Here is a 15878-nt window from a genome sequence, read left to right on the forward strand (position 1 = left end):
CTGCCATGTGATGTTTCTGGTTAAGTGGAGAAGTGCAGTCTGCCTTAGGGGCAAATATCTTCACCTTTGATGTAGCACCTATTTTCTAAAGAGTAAAAGTTTGCTCTATCCGAAACCGTCACCTATTCGCTAATTTATCTAAACACAAAGGAGGACGCTTTAGTGATTTTTAACTTTGATTTGTCTGATCCATAACTCAATCCAAAACGGGCTTTGTCTGATTATTAGCAATAAGTATGCATTTACTATGCTTTGTGAAAAATATGATTTTTCGAATAAACCTTTAAATACAAAAGGGCAGATTTATTAAGACATAACAATGTAAAGAACTGGACTACCCTTCACTGTCCTTCCTAAAAGGCACACACCTGCTTAGAAATATAGAAATATACAATATTTAATTGTAGAACTATAGTATTTATAGCTAAATTTATTGTGGCAGGGAAAGTGTTTTTTTTTTTTTTAAAGATATGTTTATATGAGATTAGAAAATTATTTAATAAATCAGGTAAAATATGCCCCTTTTTGAAAATTTAATTTTGTATAAAAAAAACAAACTAGGAAAGCCAGTTTAATATTTATAGGAAATCATTACAGAACGATTTTTCTGCTGACAACTTCTACTTATTGTAACAAATTTATAGTATTTTTTTTCCTTCCTGATCTCCTGATTTTCAGTGACTTCCTTCAGGAAATACCCAATATAACCCCTTAATAAGACAATCTGAAAAGAAGCAGAAGCTTCCAGGTCACCACAGAAGTTACTGCCTCCCACTATTTTTATCATTCAGATTTGAAGCTTGTAGCCTTATGTATCTCTATCCTATGTGAGGAAAAAAAAGTTAGTTATATAGATTAAGACACTAGCTGAAAAAGGTGGGCAAACCTGAACATAATAATAATATTTATATTCTAAGTTGCTATGAAACCACTAGAATAAATTATTTGGGGCATTTTGGTTAGCGCTGTCCCATAAGAACAGAACACAATTCCCCTTTTGTCACATGTTCAATAACAGCCATAGATCTGTCTAATTCAGCTAAATCAATTGGATGGAGTGTCCACGAGATAAAATGACCAATGTACATATCTAGCGTCCTTGTATATTGAATGGAGCTATGTACATGCTTAACCATGGTTGCACTATGACCCACAAGAAGAGAAGAGAACCCTGACAAAGAATAAAGGAAAAGCAATTTCTAAGGCATGGGATTATTTAGTTTAAAAAAAATAGTTTCATATAACCCTCTAGGGAAGTACATATTAAAAGAGAGGCAAACTCCGCTGTTCAGAATCCTCATCTCTTGACTAGATCAGGAGCATCTGTCCCTCTGGACAACCTGCACTGTCCTGCATTACACAGACTACTGATTGTTTTCAGTGGAGGCCATGTAATGTTGGTGTTGGCCTGTGGTGTTACTGCAAGAAAATTAAAAACTTAAAAGGAACCTGTCATCAGGATATTATACCTTATTGATGGCATGAGTGTAAAAGCCTTTTAATGCTGATTAAATCCTTAAAGGGAATCTGTCATCCGCTGGGAGATATCAGACCTCTACTATGGGCATACAGGTTATAGAAAAGTAAATCTATATATACAGTACCTGTATGGCCCATAGTAGAGGTTTGATTGCAGAGAAAAGTGTTTTTATCACCTCTGCTTTCCACATGTTTGGTGCCCAGGGGACTCCAAGAAATCCCCACCTAACTGTTTATTATTCCCCGAAATCCCCGCCTATCTGCTTAGTTACCGTATATCCCCCCCTCCCCTGCACGTCACAGGGCCCTGTGATGTGCACTGTGCTCCCTGACTTCCCGAGCATGTGCAAAGCTCCGCTCACATATAGCGTGCTTTGCTTCATCCCGGCCCCGTCTCTCTATGTATAGATTTACTGTGACATGCAGAAGTGGTGCTGTTGCAGAGTATGACATGCAGAAGTAGTGCTGTTGCTTTAAAAGCATTCAACAACTATTAGAAGTAACACAAGCACATGAGACAGGAAGTGTTGTGCTCAAGAAGCATCCAGCAACAAGAGGGGTTAACACAGTCACAGGAGAAGGGGAGTTTTTTAGCAGAGCACCAGGGGGATTGTGGGGAAGTTGTTTACTGTCTTGGCTGGAGCCGAAGAGAAAGGTGGTGTGTGTGCTCTGTATCTCACAGAAGTGCCCCTGCAAGTGAAAAGGATTCAAGTCAGGAGTGAAGCTAAGCCCAGGTCAGGTAGAGTTCCTGAACTAGCAGTGCAGAGTATTGTCTGGCAGAAAGATAAGGACTGGAAGAAATTGTGTCACAGGAATCATCTCCCTCAACAAACCCCCCCCCCCCTCCTCCATCTCACTGTGCTGTAAAGATTGCTGTGTTCATTAATGTGCCTTTGCATTAGGACTGTGCTGTCCTGTACTACTGGGAAGACTGTGAACTGCTGTGCTGCTAAGGAAACTGTACTATTTGTCACTGAAGCCTGTTGCTCATAAGACTTAACTTGCACTGACTGTGCGGCTTCTTATTAAATGCTACTATTCTACCATTTATGAGGACTCTTGTCAAGTGTGTCTGGTCAGCAAGTGAAACAACCTACGTGTCTATGCCAGTGGGTCAATACCCTTGTATGCCTAAGAGAAGCCGCAGCACATGGTCTGTGGTCACCCTGAGTAACGGTTCCCCCAGAATTCCAAAGAATTCATGTAACCTGTCTTGCCCCTATCTGAACCTAGCAGCGTGCGTGTAACATTACTTTTCTATAACCTGTATGCCCATAGTAGAGGTCTGATATCTCCCAGGGGGTGACAGATTCCCCTTAATTTGCTTGTAGAATTTAGTTTTAAAGAAATCCTGCATTTAAATTTCATGCTAATGAGTTGCAAGTGGGTGGACACTGCAATTACAGCTTTCCTGTATCTCTCTCTATTTCACAACAGACCTCCTGTCTCTGATGGACAGGTCACTTTTTTCTCAGAGAAATGCCCCACAGGCTCAAGATTTTGTGCAGGCACCATCATCGCCCGAGGTGGTCTCCTCAGAAGGGGTGGCACATGCCAGATCAGTAATCCAGCTCTTGTAATGTCATCAGGAGCTTTACTACTCAATCACCTCACCCTCTGCGGAAACAACCCCAGGATAATGACTGTGTTTGTTCATAATCTTGGGCAGAAGAGGCAGTTCACCGAGGCAAGAGTGACCTGTTAACCAGAGACTGCAGGCTAGCAGCAGGCTGGAAATATGGAGAAAAGCAGGAGAGCTGTATATAAAGCGCTCACGCCACTGCACTTGTGTCTCATTAGCATAAATGTAAATGCCTCATATAGAGAAAATCCTCCTAGTTTTGTCCGTGTAAACTGTGGCTTCTAGTTTTAGCTGCTGCTTGCAATGATGTATGTTGTGCGTTCGAAACCCAGGGAGGCCAGTATCAAAAAAAGAAATTGACTTTTATGTAATTGTTTTTCATTATTTTTTTTAGCAATTTTATAGAAACAAAAAAACAGACTTTTTCTTCACTTCTAGAATACAGCTGTACAGAAATGCACTGCAATGTACAGCTATATCTCTATGCACCAGTATAATTTGCTTGTGGGATCAGAGCCTGTAATACAGCTTCAAGTATACCATATCCTCCTATGCTTATCAGTGCAGGCTGTGGCTCATAGCTTTAGCTATTGCCTGCAATGATAGAGGTTGTGGGTTCTATACCTTGGGAGACCAGATCACAAGAAAAGAAAATTGTTTATTTAATTAATGTAAGTGTGTGCAGAGCAGAGTTGATGGACCCGCCCCCCCAGAGTAGGAGGAGCTTTGTAGCGATGATGAAGATGAGAGAGAAGAAAGAGTGTGTGGAAGCTGGAACAAAGCGTGGAGAGGGGGTGAATATTCATGCCCTTTAATAGCGGGCACACACTATCGCCCGGCAGCAGCAGGAGCCGCGCTGTGGCTACACTGTGTGCCGGCTATTAAGGACAATGAATATTCAGTGCTGCCCAAGCCCATGGACGTGGGGAGCAGTGAATATTCATTCTCTTTAGCAGTGGGGACAGTGTGGGCAGAAGCAGGCAGCTACTGCCTCCTGTGCCCCGCTCCTCTGCCACTACCGCTCCCCCCACACTATATGTGTGTGTGTGTATACATACATATATACATACAGGGTGGTCCAAAAGTAGGTGGCCAGAAATATATATATATATATATATATATATATATATATAGATATATATATATATATATATATATATATATATATATATATATATATATATATATTATATATAATATACACACACACACCCAACATTCGGCCTATAAGACTCAACCCCCATTTTCCTCCAAAGTGATCAGTAATATGCCTTGCTCACATCTGCGTAAAAAAAAAATGTCCGATGTTGAGCCCAAAAAAAAATTGTAATGCGAGTGTCATGCTAGTACAATGCAATTTTTTTTCTCACCTAGCATCCATATGACATGCGTATGCAATGCGTTTTTAACATCATCTTTTACATACTGTAATTCTCTGTAATTTAATGCTAGTTTTCTAACTAATAAAGCAATCTTATATATAGATAGGATAGATAAATAGGATAGAAAGATATCCTGTAGACATATAATTTCAAAAGCCCCCTACATATGATAAACTTTCACCCTTAGTGCCTTTCATATGGCACTAAAGGGTGTTTAACCTTATTTAACCTATTAAATAATTGAAAAAAAAATGACGTGGGGTCCCCCCTACTTTTGATAACTGGCCTGGTTATTGGGCCCTTCCCAGCCTAACAATACAAGCCCGCAGCCACCCCAGAATTGGTGCATCATATGAGATACGCCACTTCTGGCGCTTGGCTTGGCTCTTCCTGATTGCCCTTGTGTGGGTTGATGCCAACTGTGTAATGTTAGCTGACATCAAGCCCCAGTGTTAGTAATGGAGAGGCACTATCAGACACCACCTTTACTTTCACAGTAAATTAAAAGAAAAAAAACACAACATAAAAAATATTATTTTAAAAACACCCCCCAACTCTAGTCCTGTTTCACCAATTTATACAAAAAAATCCAATTCTGGGGCAGCTGTGGGCTTGTATTTTTAGGCTGGGAAGGGCCCAATAACCAGGGACTTTTCCAGCCTGATAGTATCAGCCCCCAGCTGTCTGCTTTACCTTGGCCGATTATCAAAAATAAGGGGGGACCCCACGTCATTTTTTTAAATTATTATTTAATAGGCTTAATAAGGCAAAACCCCCTTTAGTACCACATGAAAGGCACTAAAGGGTGCTAGTTTATTATATTTAGGGGGCTTGCGACATTAAATATCTGCAGGACATCTATTTATCTATTGTATCTATTCTATTCTAATGTTTCGGGCTGTCAATTTACTGTACTTGGCTGATGAAATGTCTGGTTTCCTTTTGAGATGTTTGCGTAAAAATTGTGTGGCACATGCATGGTCTGTGTGCCGTCCGATTTTTTTATTTTTATTTTTTTTTCTCACATCTATTGTCTTACATTGGTGAGTGTGATCTGATTTCCCTCCGTCCGATCATAGCTGAGAAAAACTCACAGATCAGCACTAACACATTTAATAACATTGGTCAGAGCGCAATGCAACATTTTCTCACATTGCACTTATCCGTATTATACATCAGTGTGAGCGAGCCCCAAGTCATAAAATTTGACATGGGGAATGTCCCTGATGCAACAGCAGATACTCTATGCAACATAAAAATATGAAACCCACCCTGAATACAATGATCTGTCTTTCATAGCGATAGTGAAAATGGCTTTGTGTGACATGTACTCACTCTGCTCACCATTATTGGCATCCCTTTATTTTTTCCATAGACTGTATAATATCTTCAGAAATAAATGGAACTGTACCAAAGTTATATCCTCAGGATTTTTTTAATTAGTAGTCCAAAGTAATACAGCAATAAAACATTGTTTTTCAACTTCCATGTTGCAATTTCAGGGAACAAACAGAATAAACAGCAAGTGCAGCAATAAAGGCACCCCTAATTAATACTTGGTAACACACCCTTTGACATTGCTGACAGCCTCCAAACGTTTCTCGTAGCCGTCTATAAGCTTCTTGCTCTTCTCAGCTGGAATTTTCTCACACTCTTCCTTTGTAGTTTTTTCAAGTTCTTGAATGTTTGCAGGGTTCTTTTTCCCAATGGCAGATTTCAGCTCACCCCAAAGATTTTCAATCGGATTGAGGTCAGGACTCATTACTGACCATTTTAAAACAGTCATTTTTTTCTTTTTCAACCATTCCTGTGTACTTTGGGATGTGTGCTTTGGGTCATTGCTGGAGGACCCATGATCAACTCAAACCAAGTTTTCTTACACTGGGTAGGACATTTTGCTCTAAAATCTCTTGATAATTCTCTCATTTCATGATTCCTATGATGCGGCCAAGGCCTCCAGTACCGGTTTCAGCAAAGCAACCCCACAGCATTATGGATCCTCCACCATGCTTAACTGTTGGTAAGGTGTTCTTTTCCTTATAAGCTTCATTGCGCTGTCTATAAACAAACTATTGCTTTGCATTGCCAAAAAGCTCTATTTTTGTTTCATCTGTCCACAGAACATTTTCCCAGAAGGACTGTGGTTTGTCAAGGTACTCTTTGGCAAAGATCAGTCATTCCTTTTTATGTTTTTTCATCAGCAATGGTTTCTTCCTTGGCCTTCACCCGTAAAGCTCTGCTTGGTTTAGTGTGCGGTGTATGGTACTTGTTAAAACCATGACCCCAGACTGTTCCAGGTTGGCCTTCAGGTCTTTGGATGTTTGACGTGGTGTTTTTTCGACCATTCGCACCAACCTTCGAAGACATCTCTTGTCAATTTTCCTCTTTCCCTCATGACCAGGGAGGTTCTTGACAGTTCCATGCTTGACAAACTTCATAATAACATTGTGCACTGTTGAAACTGGGGTACCAAGGTCTTTTGTGATGGCCTTCTTCCCTTTGGTTGTTTTGTGTTTGCTAATAGCAGTTCTGATGTCCTAAGACCGCTTCTTTGTCTTCACCATTGTGACAAAGGAATGGGCCTACCATGTGGCTTTTTAAAACACTGAAGTCCTCATTCATTGGCTAATTCATGTCACATGGGCACCGACAATTAATCACAGGTTAGTTTCTTTTAGTAAATGTGTTTCTAATACCAGTGTCACAGCAAGCTTTAGGTTTTTTTATTTTTCCCTCCCATTGTTTTTTATTTTAGATTATTGTTTATCATTTGCTCTTTTGTATACAACACGAGTGCTCTATACAAAAAAACTTTTTTACTTGATTCATTTGTTACAGGAGATATTCCACATTATGTGCTTAAACTTCATGGGTACCAATAACGATGAGTAGAACTGTATGTTACATACATTATGTCTGCGGATCAAGCAGTGCAGTTTATGATGCATTTTCTTAGTGTGTTTATAAATGTTAAGGGTTCGAACACTGATTATCCTTCTTTTTATTGTTTTATAAAATGTTAGACAAATCAAATCGGTGAAAAGATGGCAAGGATTCGTTTGTAGAGCACTGTTACCTATGTTATATATTATACTTATTTTTTACTTTTTTTGTTGTTGTGTGTATGTGTGTGTGTATGTGTATATATATATATATATATATATTATATTATAATATAATATAATATATCTCCACCTGACTTCTGCACAACACAAGTGATGGTCCCAACCCCATTTATAAGGCAAGAAATCCCACTTATTAAACCTGACAGGGCACACCTGTGAAGTGAAAACCATTTCTGGTGACTACCTCTTGAAGCTCATCAAGAGAATGCCAAGAGTGTGCAAAGCAGTCATCAAAGCAAAAGGTGGCTACTTTGAAGAACTTAGAATATAAGACATATTTTCAGTTGTTTCACACTTTTTTGTTAAGTATATAATTCCACATGTGTTAATTCATAGTTTTGATGCCTTCAGTGTGAATGTACAATTTTCATAGTCATGAAAATACAGAAAAATCTATAAATGAGAAGGTGTGTCCAAACTTTTGGTCTGTACTGTATGTGTATATATATATATATATATATATATATATATATATATATATATATATATATATATATATATATATATATATATATATATATATATATATAATATATATAATATGTATATGTATGGTAGAGTCCCTCACTCTGCTGCACTCGAAGGTAGATACAGGACACTGTCTGTTTAAATGACTTTGTGTTTTATTGTAGGAAGCAGCATAAACCACGGTCAAGTGCATAACCTAAACATGGCCTTTCTGGCATAACAGTAAACAAAAAGTAAAAAGCTACAGGACAGTCCTTACTTCGGCCGAGGTCCAGCCACTCAGGGTTAGCAATAGCACATGGTCCAGCTTAGCACAAACACAAGCTTCTCTCTCTCAGGAGCTAGCTTCCACACACTGAACACCACCTGAGTGAAAAGGCTGGCTATTTAAAGCCCAGACCCCGCCCTGGGGTGGAGATATGGTGGATGGCCTCCCGTCCGCACTGCAGCCATCCACCTATAAAACATTCCCTTTTTAAATGGCTGTTTAACCCTCTCTGCATCTATTAGGCAGGAGAAACTTCCATGCTTCACATCACTGAAGCGAATACCATTTTGTTCTTATTCAATAGATTACCACCAGATGGCAGCATTTAATTTTGAAAGTATTTGTGATCTTCCTTCATAGTGGGCATTCACAGTGTATTAAAATTCTTGAACATTGTATACAAGCAAGATTTCATATACTTTGAGATTTATAAATTAACCTATTTTATTTTCTTATTTAATTAACGTAGCCAAAGTACACCCACACTGAAAAGTTTTTGAAATTGTCACCCATATTGCAGTGAAAAGAGTATGTGTGTGTGTGTGGGGGGGGTCTTTTTAGAGGAGATGGGTAGTTGGCATATAATATGGTGGAACCCACTATCTGGAAGAGGAAATCTGATGTGTATGAGGTGTTGTCTATTCAAAAAGATAACATCACATACATGTCCAAAAATATTTGGACAGTGACTGAATCTCTGTGATTTGGGCTCCACATGAAACAACTGAGATGCAATTGAAGTGTAGACTGGTATGTTTAGTTATAGGAGTTGAACAAAAATATCCTGTGAAACTTTTAGGAATTGCAACCATTTTCTACAAAGCCTCCTCATTTCAGGGGCTCAAAAGTAATTGGATAAACTTTTCCTTAAATAAAATGCTAATTTTCAATACTTTGTAGAGAATCCTTTGCAGACAATGGCTGCCTAAAATCTGAAACCCATGGACATTATCATATGCTGGGTTTCCTCCTTTGTGACGCTTTGCTAGGCCTTTACTGCAGCTGACTTCAGTTGTTTCTTGTTTGTGGGTCTTTCTGCCTTAAGTTTTGTCTTAACCATAAGAAATGAATGCTCGATGGGGTTGAGATCTGGTGATTAACTTTGCCATTGCGGAATATTCCACTTCTTTGCCTTAAAAACTCCTGTGTTGCTTTTGCAGTATGTTTTGGGTCATTGTCCATCTGTACTGTGAAGCGCTGTCCAATCAACCTTGCTGCATCTGGTTGAATCTGAGCAGAAAGTATAGCCCTGTACACTTCAGAATTCATCCGGCTGCTTCTGTCACATCATCAATAAACAAAAGTGACTCAGTGCCATTAGAAGCCATGCATGCCCATGTCATAACACTGCCTCCACCATGTTTTACAGAAGATGTGGTGTGCTTTGGATCATGAGCTGTTCCAAGCCTCCTTCATACTTTCTTCTTCCCGTCATTCTGGTACAGGTTGATCTTGCTTCCATCTGTCCTGTGAATGATTTTCCAGAACTGCGCTGGCTTTTAGATTTTTTATTTTTTTTGCCAAAGTCTAATCTGGCCTTTATATTTGCAAGGCTGATTAATGGCTTGCATCTTGCACCGAACCCTCTATTTGCTCTCATGAAGTCTTCTTTTTAAGGTAGACTTAGATATTGAAACACTTAACGTACTTCCCAGACAGTGGTCTTTACTTGGCTAGATGTTAAGAGGTTATTCTTCAACATGGAAAGGATTCTGCGATCATCCATCACTGTTGTCTTCCATGAACGTCTAGGTCTTTTTGAATTTACAAGCTCACCAGTGCTATGCCTGGAATAAGCTCCCGACCTTTTACCACCTGCTCAATTGCTGATGGATTAATGAGGGGATAGCCCATGTAGATCATTAACCCCTTAGTGACCAGACCAATTTTTGGAAATCTGACCAGTGTCACATTATGTAGCAATAACTCTGGAATGCTTCAACATATCCCATTGATTTTGAGGTTATTTTTTCGTGACACATTATATTTTATGATAATGGTAAATTTAGGTTGATCTGTTTTGAATTTATTTATAAAAATATCAGAAATTTCGCAAAAATTAAAAAAAAAAAATCGCAATTTTCAAACTTTGAATGATTATCCCTTTAATCCGGATAGTCATACCGCACAAAAAAAATAATAAATAACATTTCTCATGTCTGTTTTACATCAGCACCATTTGTAAAATGTTTTTATTTTGTTAGCATTTTAGAAGGTTTCAAAATGAAGTAGTAATTTTTCATTTTTTCAAGGAAATTTACAAAACTTATTTTTATAGGGACCTGTACAGTTTTAAGTGATTTTGAGCGTCCTATATATTGGAAACCCCCATAACAAATACCATTTTAAAATCGCACCCCTCAACGTATTCAAAACTGCTTTCAGGTAGTTCATTAACCTTTCAGGTACTTTTCAGGTACTTTTCAGGAAGTAATGGAAAGTGGCATGACAGGAATGAAAAAGTTTATTTTTACCACCTAAATTTTGATAACTTCTGAACAGGCCACTACAGCCGAAAGACTCTAAGGTCGTTATTTGGCCATGAACTGCCATGGCGAACATCAAGACCACACAATCAAGATCTTAAGGTGCCAGTCTTGTTAAAGAGGAAGCCCCCCCACACTCTGTTAACCATTTAGATGCTGTAGTCACTATTGACAGCAGCATCTAAGGGGTTAAACGGCCATGATCCGTACCAAAACTGATCACGGTTGATGCAGCAAGTTGTCAGCTATAGTGTACAGCTGACAGCTGCTGGATTGTCATCCGTCAGGGGATGCTAGTCTCTTTTATCGCAGGCCAGTAAAAAGACTTATTACTGGTCACTAAGGGGTTAGGTCCCTTTTAAAAAGAGGCAGCTACATATTAATGAGCCATAGTTCCTAAACCCTTACTCCAATTAGGATGTGAATACCCTTTAATTAAAGGTGAAAGTCTGCACTGTAAGCTCATACTGATTATATAAGTGTATCTTGAATATGTTTTGGAAAAAGACTAAAATGACAACTTGTCATTGTCCAAATATTTTTGGACCTAACTGTATATCCATATTCATATTGATATATTAGTGTTTCTCTCTATTTATTTTGCTTTGCTTATATGGCGCCATCCTATTCCGCAGCGCTTTCCAGACATTATCATTGTGATCCCCAATGGGTCTCACAATCTATCAGTATGTGTACATAGATAGATAATGTCATGACCGCAAGAGTTGCACCATTGAAAATGTTCCAGAAAAATGAACTATTTCTATCAGAAAATTATTGGAATCACAAATGTTTTGTTATAGATGTTTATTTCCTTTGTGTGTATTGGAACAACACGAAAAAACAGAAAAAAGACATAATTTTGGCCAAAATTCCAAAAAATGGGCCGGACAAAATTGTTGGCACGCTCAACTTAATATTTGGTTGCACACCCTTTGGAATAAATAACTGCAATCAATCACATCCTATAACAATTGACAAGCTTCTTACACCTCTCAACTGGAATTTTGGACCATTCTTCTTTTGTAAACTGCTCCAGGTCTCTCATATTTGAAGGGTGCCTTCTCATAACAGCAATTGAGATCTCTCCACAGGTGTTCAATGGAATTTATATTCAGACTTATTGCTGGCCACTTCAGAGCTCTCCAGTGCTTTGTTTCCATCCATTTCTGGGTGCTTCTTAAAGTATGTTTGGGGTCATTGTCCTGCTAACCCATAAACCCAGGATGCAAACCCAGTTTTCTGACACTGGGCCCAAAATCCTTTTGTAATCTTCATACTTCATGATGGCTTGCACACACTCATGGCACCCAGTACCAGAGGCAGCAAAACAATCCCAACAAATCTTTGAACCTCCACCATATTCGACTGTAGGTACTGTTCTTTTTTTTGTTTGCCTGATTCCATTTTCGGTAAACAGTAGAATGATGTGCTTTACCAAACAGCTCTGTCCACAAGATGCTTTCCCAGGAAGATTTTGGCTTACTTACACACATTTTGGCAAACTGCAGTCTAGCTTTTTTATGTCTGTGTCAGCAGTGGGGTCATCTGCCATAGCGTTTCATTTCATCCAAATGTCAATAGATAGTTCCACTGACACTGATTCACCCTGATCCTGCAAGAAAGTTGTTCACCCACAATTTTGGAAAGGTGCCAACAATGTTGTCTGGCCAATTTTCGGGGTTTTGTGTGAAGTTATGTCCAATTTGTCTTTTTTTCTCTTGTTTGTGTTGTTCAAATACACAGAAAAGAAGTAAACATATGTATAACAAAACATGTGTAATTGCAATTATTTTCTGGGAGAAATACTTCATTTTCTGGAACAATATCAAGGGTGCCAACACTTTTAGCCATGACTGTATTAATATCTATAACTGTATGGCTGTATTATATCTATAATATAACCAGGGATGTGTCCTTCTGTCTGAAGCCTCTATAGAGTGTTCAGGCGCACTGTGCGCAGTGTGCCAGGAAACAGAAGTACACATCGAGACCAGTAGAATGACGAGGCTGGAGGAAGAGTGAGGCACGGGAGATGGCGGTATGCGTAGGCGCTTGCAGCATACCACGATCTCCGGCGCCATGAGAACAGCCCGGAGAGTATGGTGGAGGAGTGTGGCCCCGGAGTCATTACCTGTGCATTGCACGATCTCTGGCACCATTTTGATGAAGACAAAATTGCACCATATCTTCAACAAAATGGCGACGGATAGCATGGAATGCACACGTGCCATTTTATTTTTAAATATTTAACTCAGATGATGCGCTGCAGGAGAGCTGGGGTAAGGTGAGTAGGAGTGTTGATTGATGGGTGGATGAGCAGGACGGATGGACGAGCAGCATGGATGGATGGACGGCTGGATGAGCAGCAAGGTTGGATGGATGAGCAGGATGGATGTATGGATGAGCAGCATGGATGGATGGACTGATAGATGAGCAGTATGGATGGGATGGATGGATGGGGGGAGCATATGCCAGGCTGGGGGACCCATCCATCCATTGAGCCCTAATGCAGAGTGAGTGTTAGTCAGGTCCTGAGGCGCGGTTACAGAAGCTGCTCTACATTCTCAGAGCGATGACTGAACCCATGGCTTCCCCGTCCCCATGACTAAAACAGAATGCTGGCGGGGAGAATAAAGTTAATTTTCTCCTCTCTGCATTTGGCTGCGTGCATGCGCTGGGCAGCATAATAACTCTGTTAGCCTGCAGATTAAACGCATATCTGCAGGTTAGCAGTGTTATTTCTGGTGACAGTTGCCATTTAATTTTGTAGTACAATACTTCAATAAAATGATGCCGGACTCAGCATGTGCACATACCATGCCATCTGGCACCATTTTTTTGAAGACTCTGTGTCTGCAGATTCGCATATACATTGTCTTCAATAGAATGCCAGATAGCACGGTATGTGCACACGCTGACTCTGGCGCCATTTTATTGAAGTAATGTACTACAACGTCAACATAGCAGTGCACATGCACTGCCCATCGCCATTATCCCTATTCTCTGCGCATGCTCACTGCTATGTTGACGTTGTAGTACATTACTTCAATAAAATGATGCCAGAGTCAGCACGTGCACATACAGCGATCTCTGGCGCCAATTTATTGAAGACACTATATGCAGACACAGTGTGTTAAAAAAAAAATGTACCAATAAAAATGCTCGCCACCCGGGCGTAGAACAGGTTCAATAGCTAGTATATGTATATATGTGTTTCTTTTAGTATACCATGATGTATTGAACGTTGAACTGCAGAGGGTCCATATATTGTTCCTGCACGTGAGCTCTCTTCAGTCTGTGTCCGCTCCTGTGTATATATTATCAGTATAGTTACAAACTTTGGGGGGGTGAGTCGACCAGTATCTGACACTTTCATCAGGATTGCCAACTTTATTTTTTATCTTTTTCTGAATAGCTTTTCAAAAAAATCAGAACGCCAACTTTTTATTTTTTTTATAGGGAAAATATATATTCTTGTACCGTGTTAGCCAGTAGATAGAAAAATATTTAGATTTGAGAGTCCTCAGTGGTTGATACCTTTTAATGGCTAACTGAAAAGATGGTCCATCACAACACTGGACCTGGTCACAGGACAATAAAACCTTCACACGCCTTATCTATTAACTGCTAAAATATTTATAGCCAGAACGGTTTATCTCTTCCATAATAACTCTGCTTTTCATCACCTGTCTTTCCTATTGCATTTTTTTTCTTGTGTGTCTTATTCTGTATAAATATGTGACTCTTCAGATTTTGTGGTATACTATGCCTGATGAAGAGACCTGAGTAGTCTCGAAAGCTTGCAATTTGTTACCATTTTTTCAGTTAGCCATTAAAAGGTATCAACCACTGAGGACTCTCAAATCTAAATATTTTTTTATTTTTTTTATAAACCATTGATTTGAAGTCATACATCTATGAAGATATTATCTCCATTCACTGTTAACTGTAAAAGGATGATAATTACAGACATAATAACCTCTATGAGTTTCTCCAGCTTAAAAAAAAAAATAAAAAAATGTATGCAACTAATTTTTTTTTTTTACAGACAGGGAATAAAGTGCTGTATTTCCTGGCTGTCCAGGAATCTATGGATGATTGGCAACCTTTCTTTCCATTACCAACAACCTAAATATTGGCCTCTAAACTGGAGGCATAACCCCACTTCATTCACAGTAGGGTGTTAAATGCTAAAGGAGAAATATATGCTTAGCACCTGAACTGTGAGCGAATCTTGTTCAAGAAATGCAGGAAAGTAGAACAATAGTGTGAAAACTGATCTAAATGTTAATTTACAGATTGTCTGGCCAATGACATAATGGGCATGTAATACTGTAAAATGGGGGGATTTTAAGTAATTCTCCTGTATGTGAGGTGGATCTTCATACCTAGAGCTTTGACGAGAATAATCATGGCATGACCAGCTTGTCCTGATATTGTCCGCTGCCCTGACGGTGCCATCATAACCCCAGCTCTCTGCCTTCCTGTGGGTTAGGATGAGGTGAGGATTTCACGATTCTTTGGCTTATTATTCGAGCTGGCAGCATGAATTCTTATGGGGCATTACAAGGTTGTCATGTCCGTGATATAATATCATGTCATTTCCTTTGTAGCTATCTGCTTCTCTGTGGGACAGGAGATGCCGGCATGCCAAAGCGGCATGTGACGGGGAAGATATCAGGTCAGGTGTAGGATTTCCCAACTGTTCCTCTCAGCTGTTGGCTTATCGTAGATGTGGCCTTGAAATCTGTTGAGCTCGCCAGCTTTTCCATCACTCCCCAGTATAATGATTTGCTTTGCTGTTTTTTTTCCTGGTTATTATTATTGTTGTTTTTATGAAAGCATCATGATTGTGATTTTTTTTTTATTATTAATACGGTAGAACAAGGTCATCTGAATGCAGGGCATTTTTTTTTCTCCAACTTTTGTCCCATCATGTAAATTCCCTTTGACTGGGACGTAGTTTGCAGCGGGTGGTTTCCATGGTGACGGATGCATTGAAAGCACAGGGCATTAGGCTGCTCGGGACTTTATGAATAGGAGCAGACTTCAGATTTAGCAGAAGATATTCCGTTCTTTGGGTAC

At 39.4% G+C, this 15878-nt stretch overlaps 1 protein-coding gene across 4 annotated transcripts in view; it reads left to right on the plus strand.

The window, feature by feature from the left end:
- Window positions 1-15878, plus strand: part of MCF2L (MCF.2 cell line derived transforming sequence like) — a 291794-nt gene that overhangs the window by 26744 nt on the left and 249172 nt on the right. The gene's annotated exons all lie outside the window — the stretch shown is intronic.

Source organism: Phyllobates terribilis, unplaced genomic scaffold (genome assembly GCF_046119375.1).
Source record: "Phyllobates terribilis strain yellow unplaced genomic scaffold, ASM4611937v1 Scaffold_2__4_contigs__length_985480577, whole genome shotgun sequence".
Taxonomy (NCBI): Eukaryota; Metazoa; Chordata; class Amphibia; order Anura; family Dendrobatidae; genus Phyllobates; species Phyllobates terribilis.